The following is a 5,583-nucleotide window of genomic DNA, read 5'->3' as shown; positions in this document are numbered from 1 at the left end:
GGAAAATTATGCAGCCACTCCAGTTTTTGTACGTGATGGTACATCAAGATTGCACATAACATGCCTTACCTTAGCCTTTGCTCTCGTGCAGGTCATATCCTTTTTGCAGGTGTACATGCGAAATAAGCATCAGTTTCTTCTGTTTCAAGAAAACATGCTTGTTCTGATGCATGTCATATTATTCAGAATTTCAGATAAGGAAACAAATTGAGACAAGAAAAGAACAAGCACTGTGGTGCATCTTCACCCACAGAATTTTTTTTGTTACACAACTAAGAAGAAAAGGATTAAATCACACCGGGTCTCCCATAGTCCCATTCATCACGGTGTCATCTTGGTTAGCAAAGTATTTAACAAAAAACTACCACAATTCGTGAAACCGTGCCTAAAAGCTAGTACTTTACAAATTTGTGCGAAAAACTACCACTTTTGTTCTAATCTTTGCCTAAAAACTACCAAGTCAGAAAAGTGGCCGATTCAGATTGTTTAAGCGTGACTATAACATGCTGGGCCCACCCGTCGGGGCTGAAAAAGTCAACCCCGTTACTTTGAGTGTTAACATGTGGGGCCCAGCTCGCCCACAGCCGGCCCGGCGACACTACCCATACAAAGTGTTTGTAGAAATGTCCCAGTGAACACGTGGGTTCCATCTGTCATAACGGTCAACATAACGGTCAATCTAGCGGGGTTGACTATTATTATCATATCAATGCTTATGTGTGGGCCAGCCCTGTCATAATCACGCTTAAACGAGTCGAATCAGCCACTTTTCTGACTCGATAGTTTTTAGGCAAAGATTAAAACAAAAGCATCTAGTTTCTTCTATTTCAAGGAACCATGCTTGATGCATGTTATGTCATTCAGAATTTCAAAGGGAGATGGGACAATAACAATGACTGGCTGCAAGTGGTGTACAATAACCTGTGCAAAGCTTCGACAAGCAACAAGCACAGTGGTGGACCTTTTCACTTTTTTTTCGTTAAGACAAGGTTAGGAAAACAATTAAGACTAATTTTTGCTTTGTGTTGGTTGAGGTGCGCCTGGCCTGGACAGTAGTGCAACGCCCAAGCAACACATGAGGGCCCCACTAGCAAGCTAGTGTGGTGGACCCTCCCCCATAAAAAATTAATTTAATATCATTGTGGGCACATGGCCCACATATCAGATATTAAACTGATAAGAACAGATACTACACTTGATCTTAGCCAAAAGGCCGAGAAAGGTATGCTTTGAAACGTTGCCCTGGGTCTCCTTTTATAGCTCTCTTGGCTGACTGTCCTGCTTGCGCGGGCGTGGTGGGACTAAACAAGTTCAGTCATTAGAAAACCCTCCTCTGCGTTTCGCTCCTGGTGCTGTTGCTTCGGATTTTTGGCCCAGCTAAGCGATAGTAGCCCAGATGCCTCAACGGCCCAAAAATGTGGCTTACTCATACTCGTGGCCTGATCTGCCCTCTCTCAAATAAAAAACTCATGGCCTGACCGTGATAGTACATAATTTATAGCCAAAAGGACATGATTAATTAACTATAGCTCCCTTGTCTCCAAAAAGTTAACAAATGCTTTGCCTAAAAAAATATCGCTAGCACATGGCAGCTCATGGAAGGATTCATATTTTAACCTGGATTAGCAGCGTTTCCTAAATTAGTCTATTTGATTTATAATATAAAAAGCAAGTTTTTTTTTTCATTTGGGTGTGCAAGGATTTAACTTCAAGAACTTGATGAACCTTTGAAGGCTATTGAAACAACATCTAATCTACCGCAGTTAGCATTTTGTCAGAGAAGTATCTGCAATGTTCATGATGGTTACAGAGTACCACACATTCAACGATACTTTCTTTCTCTTCCTAGCTTGATCCATAACGAACCATTCTTTGGGGAAAAATTAAAGTGCAGCCCGCGTCAAGATAATATTTTCTGAATATTACAACAGAACTATACCCCGCAGGAATGCAACTCTGTATAACCGACTATACATGTTCATATGTCACCAAAAAAAAACTATATATGTTCATTGTTCAGTGGCAAAAACAGCCAATGGCCTGTGTGACGATGTCGACTGAACTCTTGTCCCATAGGATTGCAGTCCTCCTAACTCTCTCACTATGGTAGGCGTCCAAAATTCCAACTTTGTTTCTTGTAAGCAGAGGATGGTGACCCAGTGTGCTTCTGCAAGCTCACGCACTGCAAATCTCTTCGCCGGCGAATTCAAACCCCTCACATACCGGCTCATTGTTGCACAGGTTGTGTTACTTGCTACTGAACTGAATACAGTACATAAAGCCGTCACTTGCAAAAAAAAAAAAAAACAGAAGATCAACTCTAACAGCACATGAAACTTGAATGATAGGTTCTCTACCGAAGGAAAGCTATCTCATGCATTCATAGGCAAATTTGTTTTATAATGCTTCCAAGTGAAAATAAAGGTGAACCATTCTTGTCTTCTGCTTGTTTTTAATTTTTTTTAATTGATAATTTGCTTGATGTGGCAGCTAGTAACACTAAATTGCTTTCAGGTGAGTCCAAACAAATCTAACTGATTCATATTCATATAACTGTCCAAGACCAAAAGATTATTATATCACAAGAAAAAAAAGTTTCTTCAAGTCTTCTACTAGTTAACAAAAATTGTTTAGTTTGTATTGGTTGGGGTGCGCCTAGCCTAGGCAGTAATGCAACGCCCCGGCGGCACATGAGGGCCCTACTAGCAAGCTAGTGTGGTGGACCCTCCCTCACAAAAAATAAATTTAATATCGTTGTAGGCACATGGCCCACATATCAGATATTAAACTGATAAGAACATATACTACACTTGATCTTAGCCAAAAGGCCGAGAAAGGTATGCTTTTGATTGCTGCCTCCGCCTCATTTTATAGCTATCTTGGCCTACTGTGCTGCTTGCACGGGCGAGGTGGGACTAAACAAGTTAACAGGGTGTCATTGCAAACTTGCGTTTGCGTTGCCTTGCCATTGCTCCCGTTTTGGACTTCTTGGCCCAACTAAAGGAATCAGAAGCCCAGATACTTGAACAGCCCAGCAATTATGTGGCTTAAGTCATAGTCATGGGCTGATCATCCTAGTACATCATTAGTTGTTAAGTGAAGTGTGTCACCAGTTCCAAAAGAAATAAAAAATTATTGCTGGCTCCTGCAGCTCATCCAAGAATTTGTATATGGTCAGCAACTTTTCCTAAATTGGTTTATTTAATTAGCATTGTCGCACTCACAGAGAAGTCTCAGCGTTGTTCCTGTCAGTTTAGTGTGCCGTATTCACAAGGTTACAGAGTGCCTACCCCGCAAAGAAAAAGGGTTACAGAGTGTCAGCCACTTCCTGCAGAATTTATTTGTTAGGCATAACAGTATTAGCAGCGATAATTTCTTTCTCCTCCTTGATCCAAACCGAACCAGTGTCCACGCTGATGAATGCATATACGCTGATGAATGCCTATACGCTGATGAATGCCTATGTTGCCATCAGCTGGGGACAGATTAAAGTGCAGCCCGCTGATGAACACCAATCGGAAGCAATCTACGCTGATGAACACCATGATTAACACATATTACTGCCGTGAGAAGACGAGATCGGCCTAAGGCATGCATCACCAAGGCAGTTGGTTACCTTGTTCGGGTTGGCACTCCAGCAGACAGTGCCGTTCAGGAGGGTCTGCCCAGTTCCGGCGTAACACCATCACATGCACGGAAGCTCACATGCGTCCAAGGTCCCCAACCTCCCCCGCATGCCTATTCTCCCCACATAGTGCCAGCTCCATCGCTTGCGCGCACAAGCAAGGGCTCCACTCCTCCCTCCGTGTATATAAGCAGCGGCATGGTTGCACCATCTTCTCAGAACCACACCGATCGAGCCAAGAAGTTTGCAGTGCGTGAGGGAGTGAGAGAATGGCGGGTGGCAAAGCCGCTCTCCTGGTGGCCCTGCTGTTCCTGAGCCTGGCCTTGGAGACCCAGCAGGCGGACAGCGGCGGGTATGACCCCGCCCCGACGCCGCTCACCACGTCCCACAGCAGCAGGAAGCCTCCCAGGCCGCGTCCGCATCCGCCGCGCCCTCGCCCTCGCCCTCGCCCCCGCCCACCTACACCTCCCACGCCAACGCCGCCCCCGTACACTCCGTCCCCTCCTGAGCCTGAACCTACGCCGCCCCCGTACACTCCGTTCCCTCCTGAGCCTGAACCCACGCCGCCACCGTCCCCTCCTGAGCCTGAGCCCACGCCAACGCCGCCGCCGTACACTCCGTCCCCTCCTGAGCCCACGCCGCCCCCATACGCCCCGGTCCCGATGCCATCTCCCTTCCTCGACCACGGCGCGGAAGCCGACTCCGCTGGCGTACAGGCTGCCGCTGACGCCGCCGACTACGAGGAGCCGCCATCGACGCCAGCCTACAAGCCCAATGTCTAGGGCTGTGACTGTGAGTCCCTGCCAAGTGCCAACGCATGCAGGGCCATTCTCATCGGAGATCAAATACTAAATATGTAGTCTGAATAATAATGCAGATTGCTCCCCGTAGTTATGGTTACCCGCTGCTGATTCGTATTCCTCCAGAGTTAGCTTACTATCATGCATGTGGGTATTGCACTATTGTTACTGTTGTGGCCTTACTGTAAAACCCTTATCTACTGAAACTGTTGTGTGTCCTCCGCTGTTCAACTTCAACATGAGCATCAGTTTTTTCGCTGAGAATATGTGATGTTTGCATGTCGAAACAGTAAATACACAACCAAAGCTAGTTCTGCAGGATGCCCATGCCACGCTTGAACAAATGCGTGCGCTCAAGCTCTAGGTGCGCACATAAGCAAGCACCGTGGGGCTTGCTGACCATCCGATAAACGTTCATCCATTTATTTATCTCATCCCAACGAACGTTTTCCAAATTTACATTAATTGTCCACGTACGGCTAATGAAACTGTTATTCCCTGTGAATTTTAACTAATAGTGTTTGCGTGGGAGCTAGCCTACGCGAAGCATGTTTCTCTGCGCCGGTTTCATTTCAAAATGAATGTTCGTTTTCACAAGCCAGCACTAGTAGAAAAGGGGGCAATGGTCCAGGCAGGGTCAGCCCATTAGCCCCGGTTCAGTCCAGAACCGGGACCAATGGGGGCATTGGACCCGGTTCGTGAGCCCCGGAGGCCGGCCGGGCCACGTGGGCCATTGGTCCCGATTCGTCTGGACCTTTTGGTCCCGGTTGGAGGGACGAACCGGGACCAATGGTCCTCGCTCCTGGCCCATCATTATTGGTCCCGGTTGGAGGCATGAACCGGGACCAAAGGCTGTCCATTAGTCTCGGTTCAGGCCACCAACCGGGACTAAAGGGTTGGTCCTCGTTGCGGCCAGAGTTTAGTCTCACCTCGCCAACCGAAGGGGGCTCACACCGGTTTATAAGCCCCTCCCTCTCTGCCTTGTTGAGCTCTTATAAAATGAAAATAGATGCCCTTATACAGGGAATTTGACCTAAATTCATACTGAATTTCTTTGAAGTTAGTAGAAATTTATTATGAATTTAGGTTGAATTTTTTCTATAAGCGCATCTATGCTCATTTTTTTAGTAAAGTTAATCACAACTATTTTTTCTTCTA

At 46.3% G+C, this 5,583-nt stretch overlaps 2 non-coding genes across 2 annotated transcripts; both read right to left on the bottom strand.

Annotated features, from left to right (window-relative positions):
• Nucleotides 1-1,029: 1,029 nt before the first annotated feature.
• Nucleotides 1,030-1,226, bottom strand: LOC123140218 (U2 spliceosomal RNA). The gene has a single exon (XR_006469868.1). It is a non-coding gene; the product is annotated as a U2 spliceosomal RNA (small nuclear RNA).
• A 1,418-nt stretch (nucleotides 1,227-2,644) lies between these two features.
• LOC123140224 (U2 spliceosomal RNA) lies at nucleotides 2,645-2,841 on the bottom strand. The gene has a single exon (XR_006469874.1). It is a non-coding gene; the product is annotated as a U2 spliceosomal RNA (small nuclear RNA).
• Between the last annotated feature and the right edge of the window lie 2,742 nt (nucleotides 2,842-5,583).

The sequence above is a fragment of the Triticum aestivum genome, chromosome 6B (genome assembly GCF_018294505.1).
Source record: "Triticum aestivum cultivar Chinese Spring chromosome 6B, IWGSC CS RefSeq v2.1, whole genome shotgun sequence".
NCBI lineage: Eukaryota > Viridiplantae > Streptophyta > Magnoliopsida > Poales > Poaceae > Triticum > Triticum aestivum.
Note: the sequence above shows the minus strand (reverse complement) of the source record. Positions and strands in the feature narration are given on the sequence as shown.